This window comes from Acinonyx jubatus, chromosome B2 (genome assembly GCF_027475565.1).
Source record: "Acinonyx jubatus isolate Ajub_Pintada_27869175 chromosome B2, VMU_Ajub_asm_v1.0, whole genome shotgun sequence".
In the NCBI taxonomy this organism is placed as follows: domain Eukaryota; kingdom Metazoa; phylum Chordata; class Mammalia; order Carnivora; family Felidae; genus Acinonyx; species Acinonyx jubatus.
Window position 1 is genome coordinate 14538170 of NC_069385.1, and position 13702 is coordinate 14551871.

A 13702-nucleotide genomic window follows, 5' to 3' on the forward strand; every position below is an offset into this window, starting at 1 on the left:
TGCATAATCACATAGCACTCTTCCCACCTAACAAATGTCATAATAATCTCCCACTAGCGCTGGATACCTAGTCTGCATTCAAATTTCCCAGTTATCCTCCTCCCAAAAATATCTCTTACAACTGCCAAACTTCTTAGCCTCAGAAGGGGTGAAGTAAGCATACTCAAAGTGCCTCTTCCGCTGTGTTTAGCTATTTCCTTTTCTTCTAAACACCAATGCACGTGGATCCCACTAACTGGCTAGTAAAAATGCAATGATGGAACAATCTTGTTGTGATTCCATTCAGCAGCAAGAGTTAACTCTAGCCTATTTCAGTCATTAATAACAATTATTCTCTAGGAAAATTTCAACTTTCAATATTATTATAAAACAAGGTATCATTTAGTATAAAATAATCAAAGATTCTGTCAATTAAAATCAATATACATTGATTTTTAATATAAGCTCACCATATTAAAAAGCTTATTTATTTACAGTATATATACTTTTGAAATACAAAAAGCTTTTCTTCCGATTCTTTCAGTAACGCTAAATATTGTCGCCCTGTTAACATTTGATTATACTCTCTGGCTCCCTTAAAAAAAAAAAACAAACTGGATTCAATACTAATAATTTACACCAGTCCTTGTATATTCCACCATTGAACATAGTCTAGTTCTTTTACGTGCTTTAGAATTATTGGCATAAATTTCTTTTTAAAAATTTTCTTTTGGTAGCATTACCTCATCATAAGCATTGCCTAATTTTATAAAGCATCTGTAGATCAGGGATCTGGCATATGTTGTCTTATTTTTAAAAACAAACTTCCAGTAAATGTAGTTTTCAGTTTACACTTATGAAGTCAAAATGTCAAGATGACTCAAAAACAATATATTAAATTACAAATGAACTTTACAGATTTGATTTGGTAAAGATAGCACAAGATTCAATGAGACCCTGTGTCTACGATATGCCTGAGTGAGCAATCAGAGATCATTCAGGAAGATAACGTCAAAGGCCAGGCCCACATCACTTATGCAAATACCTTAGGGTGAAATTAATCTGATAGAATGAAACATGTTCTTCAAAAAAAAAAAAAAGTCAAAGCATGTGGGAAATGTTACTGAAGTGTCTCCTCTAATGAAAATTTCAGTGAGGAATAAACTGGGGAAATGCATGCCTTTTGGGATATGGCAGAGGACAAATCGGTCCCTACACAGGTCCCATTATTTATTTCTACCCAGAGAAAATAACCACTGAAGACTGGATTTCTCTGTGGCCTGGTGAATGGAAGTGTCTAAACACAAAGATTAAAATTTCCTCAAGCAATATATTTGATCTTGATGTTTATCGCACATGAGCATCTCCTCATTCCAAGACCTTTCAGGAAGGTAAAGAACAATAAATTCTACACTGTCCAGAAGACATAGATTTAACAAAGTTGCAGATTTATCCTGGAGCATTGGAGGACTGAAAGCCTTGCCTCATATGGTGCAGATTTTGAAATGGATATATGACATGGCAGTCTATTGGTCATCAGCAGGCATCCTACATTTTGTTCCCATTTACAAGAGATTCATGGTTGAAGAAAGATATGCCAGTAAAGTCTATCAACTCCTTAGAGAGGGTGGTCTTTGTTCCCACCTACTATTTCATATCGTAAGAAAAGCAAACCCGGGAGAAATCGCTACAGTATTCCGGTGAAGGAGTGGTGGGATCAAGTTCTCATTTTTAGGACCTATGCACTTTATGTCAGCAGACTTTCCTAGCATGATTGTCTAAATACCAGCATGTCAGTAAGCAGAAACACTTCTGGAGTGACAAAGGCCTCTGAAATTTTACTCCTTCATTAAACCAATGAGAATTCAGGCGAAAAATGAGACTTTTCCAGTGCTCTGGAAATTAACTAAAGGCTTGAAGCAACCCAAGGAGCAGCTGTTCAAGCAAAACAACTGAATCTCCGTACGAACGGTGGGCTAGGTGGCGTTTTAACTTGCTTCTTCCCAGCCTGCTCTTTCCGGCTCCGAGGTGGTGTCGTCAGCAGCCCTGCAACCACGGTGTCTGTGAAAAACAACCTATCGGTCAGTGGGGAAGTCAAAACAGGTTTTGTCCCAGTAAAAATTAGAGCTGGATGGCAGAGTGGTAAATCCAGGCATTGGGAAACAAGCAGCGTGGTGAGTTTGATTCCTTAAAGAAGGCAAATAAAGGAGGATAGCTCTACCATCAAATCTGGGGAGAGGACACATTCCAGCGTAGGGAGAGGGATCCCAACAAGAGCATACTGGTCTAGGGACTTGAGGAGAGCGCAGACTTCAGGGGGCTGAGGTAGCTACAAGTTGCTGCACAGTTATTGCACAGCAAGAAACAACCGGCTTAACAAAGTTCGGGGTGGATAAAAATCATAAAATGTATGTCAACTAACCTGGATTTAAATTAAAAAAAAAAAAAAGAAACATTACACACTGATAAAATTGATTTCATAAAAATTAAGACCTTGCGTTCTTCAAAATACACATTAAAAAAATGAAAAGGCAAGCCACAGTTGGGAGAAAACATTTGCCAACACATGCATCTGATACGGGACTTTTACCTAGATTATACGAAGACCACTAAAATCTCAATAATAAGAAGACAACACAGTTTTTTAAAAGTGGCAAAGTATTTGCAAAGATACTTCGCAAAAGAAAGAACATAAAGAGCTAATAAACACCATGAAAGCCGCTCAGAGTCTTTAGCCTCAGAAAAATGTAAATGAAAACTGCGACAACACCGTACATCTACTAGAATCAATGACATTTTTAAAAACACAGAAAATAGCAAGCATTCGACATTCACGAGGATGTCGAATAAAGGACAGCCCAGACAGCTCAGAGCCTGAAGCCTGCTTCGGATTCTGTGTCTCCCTCTCTCTCTGCCTCTTCCCCTGCTTGCGGTCTGTCTCTCTCTGTCTCTCAAAAATAAATAAATGTTCAAATAATAAATAAATAAATAAATACAATGGTGCAGCCACTTTGGAAAGGAATTTTGCGGTGTCTTAAACGCAGGCTTACCGTGCAATCCAGCAGTGCTATTCCCCAGTATTTTCCCAAGGAAGCTCATGACATAGGTCTTGTAATAGTTTCCTATGGCTGCTGTAACGAGTGGCCCCAGACACGGTGGCTTGCTACAACAGGAATGTACTCTCTCACAGAGAGGGGGCTGAAAATCCAGCACCTTCCAGTAGGCTAAAAACCAGGTGCTGGCCCGGCCGCTCCTCTTTCAAAGCCCTAGGGAAGAATGTGTTCCTTGAGTCTTCCAGGTTCTGGTGGCTGCTACCATTCCTTGGTTTGTGGCAGTATTACTTCCGGTTTTAAGGCCAGCATCTTCACGACTCTCTCCTCTGTCTGCACATCACCTTCTCCTCCCCCTGTGTCAGAACTCCCTCTGCCTCCCTTATAAGGGCACTCGTGATGGCATTTGAGAGCCCACTGAGATAATTCAGGATAATCTCCCCTCCCCCCCTCAAAATCTTTAATTTAGTCACAGCTGAAAAAGCCCTGTCTCCAAATAAGGTAGCATTTATAGGTTCTAAGGATTAGGATACTTTGGGAGGCCAATGTTCAGATTACTACAGGTCCATACAAAAATTTGTACACAAGTATTCATAGAAATCTTATACGTAATAATCGAAAACAGGGAATAAAATGCCCAATAAGTTAATAAATAAATAAATTATAATATAGGCATTCAATGGGCTATTATTCAGCTATAAAAAGAAATGAATTGGGGCGCCTGGGTGACTCAGTCGGTTAAGCGTCTGACTTCAGCTTAGGTCGTGATCTCACGCTTCATGAGTTCAAGCCCCGCGTCAAGCTCTGTGCTGACAGCGCAGAGCCTGGAGCCTGTTTCAGATTCAGTGTCTCCCTCTCTCTCTGTCCCTTCCCCACTTGTGCTCTATCTCTCTCTGTGTCTCAAAAAGAAATAAAAACTTCAAAAAAAAAATTTTTTTAATAAAAAAAATGAAATGAATTAGCGAAACATGCAACAAACATCATGGATGAATCTCAAAGTACTTTTCTTGAATGGAAGAAACCAGCCTCAAAATAGTACATAGTGTGGGATCCCATTTGCACAAAACTCCAGGACAAATAAAACTAATCTATAATGATAGGAAGCCCCATGTTTGCTTGGGGCTTGGGGTAGAAAATGGGAATTGATCACGAAGGAGTACCAGGGAGCATGTTGTGATGATGGAAGGGTATATATATTGGTTATGGTGATGCTACCATGGGTGTATACATATGTCAAAACTGATCACACTTCAAATGTTATGCATCTTATTTTATAGGAATTAAATCTCAGTGAAGTTTATTTCAATTATGGACTTTAATAGGATTTGTTCATTTTAAAAATTAAACTTCTTCGGGTGCCTGGGTGGTTCAGCCTTGATTTCAGCTCAGGTCATGATCTCACGGTTCGTGATATCGAGCCTGGCGTTGGATTCTGCACTGGCAGTATGGAACCTGCTTGGAATGGTCTCTCTCCTCCTCTCTCTGTCCCTTCCTCACCCTCTCTCTTGCTCTCTCTCTCTCTCTTAAATAAACTTAAAAAAAAATTAAACAAAAGTTTTAAAAACTTAAAAAAATATAAAAATTAAACTCAGAATGGAAAACAAAATCCTATATGCTCCCATCCAAATCCACTTAGAGAAGTTATTTTTTAATATGTGTTTCTTTCTTTTTTTTTTTTTTTTTAGTGTTTATTTAGTTTTTAGAGAGACAGAGACAGAATGTGAGTGGGTTGGGGCAGAGAATCCGAAGCACGCTCCAGACTCCAAGCTATCAGCACATAGCCAGCCCTATGAAGGGCTCGAACTCATGAGCTGGGAGATCGTGACCTGAGCCAAAGTTGGATGCTCAACTGACTGAGCCACCCAGGTGCCCCATAGTATGTCTTTATTTCTTATTTCATGTTAACATTTACATTTCTTAACCATGTTTAATTTATTTTTATTTATTTTTTTAATCTTTTTAATGTTTATTTATTTTTGAGGGACAGAGCACAAGCGGGGAAGGGGCAGAGAAGGTGACACAGAATTGGAAGCAGGCTCCAGGTTCTGAGCTGTCGGCACAGAGCCTGATGCTGGACTCGAACCCACAAACCATGAGATCATGGCCTGAGCCCAAGTCGGAAGCTTAACCGACTGAGCCACCCAGGCATCCAGGATTTATTTTTAGATGAATGAGAAAGATTTTTTCTTTGGCCATCCAGCTTCCCCCAAAACATTTATAAAATCAATTTTTTTCACTTATTAGAAATTCCACCCTATCACAAGTAATTTTTCACATAATACCTGGCTTCTACTTCTGTACTGTTATTCTATTCAGTTGCTCTGTACACAATTTTTCTTTGATTTTGTTTGCATGGTATTTTAATTATTATTTTAACCCCAAGAATGCTTTGATATCTGGTAGGCTAATTCTCCTTTCCCAGAATTTTAATGACTTTGTCTCTTACCTTTTATTTCCACATGATTTTCTATTTTCATCTAAATTAAAAGACAAACACAAAAACAAAAACACCACAAAACATAAGTCGCCAAGATGGGATTCTGACTAAAACAATGCTGAATGTAAAAATTAAGTTACATAGAAAACATCTTAAAATATTGTGGCCTCTTATGCATACAGAAGGCATGTCCTGCACATAATATTCAAATATTCTTTTACATCCTCCACTATGCTTACAGTTTGTTTTTATAAAGACATTTCTGGTGCCTTGCTACCTAAGACAGAAAATGACATATCCTTATTGGGATTACGTTCCTTAATATTGTCAAGTAAGACGTTTTATCCTAGTCTCATGTTTCATCTTGAGTTTGACTTTTTCTCATACTGATAATAGCTATAGTCTAATATACATTTGCCTACCCTTTTACATTCAACTTTCCTGAAACACGTCATTTTGGGCAAGATTTACAACTGACAGTTGGATTTTTTGATCCAACCGAAGCCTGTTACTTTGTGTGTGTTCATCTCATTTGTATTTAGTTTTGTAAACAATGCAATTGATTTGATATTAATTCTGACATCTTATCTTAATGCTTTCACTTTTTACTTTGAATTGTTATTTCCTTTGTATTCTACCATTTTCTACATAATCTGTTCTTTCTCAACATGCCAATTTTCCTAAGCTAGATATTCCATACTTAATTTTACTAGCAGTTGCTGATATAATTTCTCACTTTATGCTTATACCCCTATTTCTCAATGTATGCTTCAAAAATAAAGCAGTATATACTAAATACTTATTTAGTTAGAATATTTTTGGCAAAATACTGTAATCTAAATCAATTTCTTTTGTATAAAAATGGGAATTTGCTGGAAAGTTTTTGTGGTACCTGGTGAAATTTTAGAAAGATTTAATTGCTCATGCCATAGGAGGGAGAGGGATCTATGCAACCAGGCTTCAGGAACTACCAGAACTGAGAATTTCAAAGCGATTAGCACTTTTATTTTATTCTGCTTCTCTCTGTGAATCAGTTGAATTTCTTCCTTACCATAGGACAGAAGAGAGCTTTTATTTATTTATTTATTTATTTATTTATTTATTTATTTTAAAGTTTATTCATTTATTTTGAGAAAGAGAGCACAAGCATGTATGTGCCCGCAGGGAAGGGGAAGGGGGGGGGGGCAGTGCAGAGACAGAATCCCACACAGGCTCCTCACTGTCAGTGCAGAGCGAGACATGGGGCTTGATCCAACCAACCGTGAGATCATGACCTGAGCTGAGATCAAGAGTCCGACACTTAGCAGGCTGAACCACCCAGACGCCCCGACAGAAAAGAACTTTTAAATTTTACTTCTTACAGTTTTAGCCATCTGAGAGATATTGGCCCATCTCTCTCAGCATCCTCCCCCACAAAATCCTTTGGAAAGGGCCACTGGATTTACTTGATCAGATACGTTCTCCTAGAGCAATCATTGAGGTGATATTTGATGCAGTGTTCCCGCCATAATCATGTGAGTAGATTAGTCAGGGGAGAGAATGCGGGTTTCATATATATTCCATAGTCCAGCCATCCAGGCATGGACTATAGTTATGTTTTTAATGTTTATTTATTTATTTTGAGAGAGACAGAGAAAGAGTGCGTGTGCATGAACAGGACAGGAGCAGAGAGAGAGGGGAGAGAGAATCCCAAGCAGGCTCAGATCTCTGTCAGCACGGAGCCTGATATGGGGCTCAATCTCACGAACCAGGAGATCATGACCTGAGCAGAAATCAAGAGTCAGATGCTTAACCGACTGAGCCACCCAGGCGCCCTGAGAATGTCATTTTCAGAACAGTAGGGGTTTTGTTGGCAAAATGCTGTGTCCTGTACATTCATGCTATGAAAAGTAAGGAAACTATCCCTCTTTTGCTCCCATCCCCCAGTAGCTAATTAATTTGGAAATTTTTGGCTTTACTTTTTCCCCTAATGTGTGATTGACATTCTTTTTTACATAAAAAAAAAAAAAAGAGCTGCATAACTTGTAGAGACAAGCAAACATAAGAGGGGGGGAAAAACATTCTGGAAAACAGTATGGAGGTTCCTCAAAACAGTTAAAAATAGAACTGCCCTATGACCCAGCAATTGCACTACTAGGTATTTATCCAAAGGATACAGGAGTGCTAATTCGAAGGGATACATGCACCCCAATGTTTATAGCAGCACTATAGACAGTAGCCAAAGTATGGAAAGAGCCCAAATGTCCATCGATTGATGAATGGATAAAGAGGATGTGGTATATATGTACAATGGAATATTAAAATATTACTCGGCAATCAAAAAAAAATGAATGTTGCCATTTGCAACGATGTGGATAGAACTAGAGTGTATTATGCTAAGCGAAATAAGTCAGTCAGAGAAAGACAAATATCATGTGATTTCACTCATATGTGGAATTTAAGATACAAAACAGATGAACATAAGAGAAGAGAAGCAGAAATAATACAAAAACAGGGAGGGGGACAAACCGTGAGAGGCTCTTAAATACAGAGAACAAGCTGAGGGTTGCTGGCGGGGTGCTGGGCAGGGGGATGGGCTACATGGGCGAGGGGCATTAAGGAGGACACTTGTTGGGATGATCACTGGGTATTATGTGTAAATGATGAATAACTAAATTCTATCCCTGAAATCATTATCACACTATATATTAACTAACTTGGATTTAATTTTTTTTTTAATTTAATTAATTTTTTTTTAAAAAAAGAGAAAGAGGGAAAGAGACCTGATATTTGAATCCATGACTGCAGCTTGTTTCATTTGCCTCTAAAGCCTGGCTTCTTCCTTGTGGGGGCTTCCCTGAGATACTACTATAATCAACTCCTACAATCATATTTGAAAGCTGGCTCAAATGAATTACTGTTGAGAACTAATATAGGGAATGTTCTATCCAGATCTGCTATGTGCCCAATTATAGTGTGGTGATAGAATCTCTTGTGTTCCTTACTTCTTTACTTGGGGCCCTTTGATCTTTTGCTGAGCACCCAAGATGGAGAACAGAATAGGTTCTGAATGAATATTTAACATGCCTTGTGGATAAAGCAGGGGGGAAGTCTGCAGTCTGATATTTGACTCTACACTTTCTCCCTCATTTATAACATTTCCCTCAACTGTGGTCGTTTCTATCACATTGGGAGGATCTCCTGCCTTATGTGGTAGAAATACCTTGGATTGAACTTAGTTCACTGCCTAATGTTTAGCCAGATACTTTCGTGATAAGACATTCATATTGGAGGAAGATCCTTTAACTTCTTGAAACTTATCATATGTACATATGTGTGTGTACATTTTTGCTCTAAGACTATATGATGCATTCCTGAAAAATCCCAGGTTCTACAAAACTAAGCACTACACATAATATTGCTTATAGACAAGATAAGTTTAGGGGCAAGCCACTCCAAAACCTAAAAGACCTGTGGAAGTTTGTAACTAGAGCACTAGCAAAAGCAATAACAATCCTAATAATATTACTATGGCAGTTGAATGTCTAAATAGTATTTGTACCTAGCATCAGAGTAAGTCAATCTATTATAACTTGAAGCCTAAAGCAGAAGCTTCTTCATTCATAACATAGTCTTGGAGGACATTTAATTCTCTATTTTCATATACATTAAAAATCTGATCCAGGAGATAGTTGTCTTCATAAACCATTGTTTCAACATAGGAGAAACAGTTTTGCAACTTCTTCATCAACAGCATTACCAGATAGCTCAACATATGGAAAACCCAGTGCTTTGTGACGCCAATAAGTCAGCCACTACTTGCACTAAAATTAGGCACTTCTGCAGATTTTTACTGTTTTTCTTGTGATTTTTAGATGTTGATAGAGGTCTCTTTTTTTCTTAATTTAAGAAAGTTTCTTACTGATCACTTCAAAACATGAATATGCTGGGGAAAATCCCAAATGATCTCATAAGACTTTCTACTGATATTATCCCACCTACCAATCGTGTATGAGGTTAATCACATCAAAGTAGCAGAACAAACTACAAATATATTTCTCTGCGGGTACAAAGAGTTTATCTTGAGACTTCAACAGTCTCTGATGGAAACCTGCTTAGAGGAAAAAACAAACAAACAAATAAACAAACACCCCCCCTGTTGGACAGAGTAATTATCTTGAGCTTTGTCAAATCAGTTGATTGGTCGCTGTTTGGAGCAAGGAGTGGTTAATTTTTCCAACCACACACTTAACGGTCTCCAGCCTGTGTCTCTTCACATTGGGTATTCACATTGCCTGGCAGAGTTTCTTCCATTTACCTGATTCTCTAAATATCACATTGTATCCCCGAGCTGGAAAGTGCATGTTATTCTTGGTGTCCCTTGTCAATCTCATCAGAAGTTTATTGATTGTTGCTATTCTTTGTGGATTGTTTGGTTTTCTTTTTCATTTTATTTTTTTAATGTTTGTTTGTTTATGTATGTATGTATGTATGTAGTATGTATGTATTGAGAGAGAGAGAGAGAGAGAGAAAGAGAGAATGGGGAAGGGGCAGAGAGAGAGAATTCCAAGCAGGCTCCATGCTGTCAGCACAGAGCCCAAAGTGGGGCTTGAACTCACAAAACGTGAGATCATGACCTGACCTGAAACCAAGAGTCAATCACTTAACTGAGCCATCCAGGCCCCCCTCCCACCCTCCTCACTCCCTGTTCTCTGTGGGTTCTTAAAAGGAGTTCTTAGTTTTCCTTACTTTCAGCATAAACGGAGTTTTGTTTTCTATTCACGATTTTTTATTTTCATTTTCAGCTGTGAATTTCCTCATTTCCCACTGATCGTATGAGTGCTTTACGCAAACATCATTAACTCATTGGCACGCATTTTGTCCATATGGCCTCTCAATTTGCTCTTTAATTTGGAACAAACATCGTACTCTGAACACCTTTGCCCTGGGATTCCCATGACCATTTGGCCATTTGGCTTCTCGTTACTTACTAGCCACGAGCCCTAGCTTCTCCTCTCCTAATTGTAGCCAATAACACAAAATAAGTTTCAGCATTCCCACTGCCTACCTTTTGCTCTGCTAAGGTTTATCGACAAGCCTGGCTTTTTGTCAGTAAAGACCCTCTTTAATCATGGAGTGTCTGGCATTCTGGAAATCCCACAATTCATGAACATACCCATTTCTGCAGCTGGTTTTGAGTAGTCTCAAAGTGAAGGCTATAAGCAGCAAGGGCTGCTGGCTGCCGTGGTGCATACTAGCCCTGGAGTTCTACCTCCTGGTCAGCTGTGTTGGCACTAGGATCTAGTTTTTCCACAACATACCTTGCAAGAGCCACCATATATGACAGTGTACTTAAATGGCTGCTTTCTAAGAGAGATCAGACACCTGTTCTTCCTGCACCCCTTGGATTCACTCTAAAGCTATAAGACTCAAAAGTGTTTTACAAAATTCATGGGCACATGTGAAGCATAGAGATCTTTCCATAAGTATTTAATGTGTTCAGAAATAACACTTAAAAAGTGTTATAAAATCAAATAATGTATAAAAATTCAAAGCACATAAAAATTGTTCATTCTGAGTTAGTTACCCCAAATTAGCATGTTAGTCCCATTCTGGTTATCTATCGAATTTTGATTCTACAACAGAAACAGGCCCCATTCAGCAAAAGTGGTGTGGTTGCCTAGACTGCCTCCTTGAACTGGGACCCAGCCATAAGAAGGCAGAAAAACCCAAAGATAAAAGCTGTAAAACTCCCGGGACATCTGGTCAATCCCACACATAGTATAAAGGATCAAAGAGCACCCCAGAAAGAGGAAACAGGGGACAAGACCCACCTGGGTTCTGACCCAGGCTTAAGACACCTTATCCAAATAGCATTGCCAGTAATGGTCCGTACAACACACTGACTTGTGACTTGGAAAATTTCAAGAAAGTATCCAAAGTGTGGAGTCTTGTGAGACATACAGCCCCCAGAGCAGTGATCCACCTGCCTGGGCCAGGGCCCAATTATCCCAGTAAAGACAGGCTAAGAGTCTATTTCTCATCACCGACTCCTTGAACTGGTTTGGGGGTTACTTTCTTTCAAGTATTGGAATCATAAATATAAATATGTAACCTTAAGTAATGGGGGTTTATTAAAAGGCTGCTGTTGTGTTTTTGCCCCAGGCCTTTGCTATTCATGTAGCTCCTTCCCCTTAGAGGTGGTGCTGCAGGGAATTCTCCCTTGCTCTCCCTTCATCTCAGTCTTGTCAGCCCAAAGCAGGAAAGATCTAATTTGGTCAGTTACTCACCATCTGCTATGAGATACTCTGGTTCAGTCGTGCATGGTCAATATAACAAGACTGGTCTCCCTAAATGCCCCCTGCCATCTTTCTCAAAGGAAATTGTGTACCTAGCAGACACTATGAGACTTCATGATCTGTCCAGTGCAAGACTCTTGATACATTTTACCAGACTGTAGTCCCAATTTACCTTGCCACCAGAAATGTGTGAGAGCATTACTCTCTCAGCATATTTGTCAACAGTGAGGGGATTTCATTCTTTTATAAATGATCATCTAAGGTGGTAGACAAAAATGCTAGAATATTGTTAACATATAACAGAAGTCCATGAGGGAGGGGAAGAAAAAAAAAAAAAAAGAAGTTAGATGGGGAGAGAGCCAAAGCATTAGAGACTCTTAAAAACTGAGAACAAACTGAGGGTTGATGGGGGGTGGGAGGGCGGGGAGGGTGGGTGACGGGTATTGAGCAGGGCACCTGTTGGGATGAGCCCTGGGTGTAGTATGGAAACCAATTTGACAATAAATTTCATATTTAAAAAAATAAAATAAAATGAAATAAAATAAAATAAAATCTGTACCTCTGGGTGGATACAGAAAAAAAACAAAAACAAGGCAAAAACAAAAACAAATGCAATTTCTTAGCTATAATATTGGCTATTTCACCATATACTTGTTAATTAACTAAATTTTCTCTTTGATAAATAATTGCTTTTGGTCCTTTACTCCTTTATCAACTTAGAATGGAATGTTTTCCATGTCTATTTGTATGAACAAACCATAACCTAGAGATACTGGCCATCTGTTTGCTATGTTTATGGTGAGTCTCTACTCCTCCTCCTTGCTTTTAAATTTTGGCTAAGTTTATCTTTCGATGAACATAATTTCAGAATTTTTCAAAAATCAAACCTATTAATATTTTCCTTTGTAATTTATTCCACCCCTTTGGCTCTTAAAAAGTGTTCCTTTTCTGTGCATGGATTTGCTAAACATTTTAAGTTCCTCTCATTTTAATATTGATTTTATTTAAAATGTTTGTTTAAACTCAGGCATACAGAGAACACTTTGGTGGTTGCCAGAAGTGGGGGTGGTGAAATGGGTGGTGGTCAAAAGATACAAACTTCCAGTCACAAAATACATAATTTCCAGGGATGTAATGTGCAGCATGGTGACTGTAGTTAATAATAATGAATTGTATATTTAAAAATTACAGGAGAGTAGATGTTGAAAGCTTTCATCATAAGAAAAAAAAATTTGTAACTATACGTGGTAATGGATGCTCACGGCACTTGTGGTGATCATTTTGCAATATATACTTATATTGAATCATTATGTTGTACACCTAAATAAATATAATGTTACATATCAGCTATATCTCAGAAAAAAAAAAGCTTATTCTCTACAATTTTAATTAAGTAATTCTGGAATTATTTGTTTAGTGAAGAAAGAGTCTAAATTAATATGTTTGGGGGGCACCTGGGTGGCTTGGTCGGTTGAGCCACTGACTTTGGCTCAGGTCATGATCTCGTGGTTTGTGAGTTTGAGCCCTATGTCGGGCTCTGTGCTGACAGCTCAGAGCCTGGACCCTGCTTCGGAATCTGTGTCTCCCTCTCTCTCTGCCCTCCCCTGCGCATGCTCTGTCTCTCTCTGTCTCAAAAATAAATAAAACATTTAAAAAAAATTTTTAATTAATTTTTTTTAAAAAGTACTCATTTTACATCTGCATTATTAATTAAAACACCTTGTTCCATTTTTTATGATGTAACCTTTTTTTGTTACCCATTTCTATATAAAATAAAGTTTGTTTCTCAAGAATAGATAAAGAATGGCCTAGACTGAATTAAAATACCAAAGTAAATGTGAGATAGTCACAGGTCACTCAATAAACAAACTGTGAACCGAAATTGACATTGGTTTAATTTTATTGCATAATCAACTAAACATTTCAAATTAAACAGATACAACTTAAAAAGCCTCTAG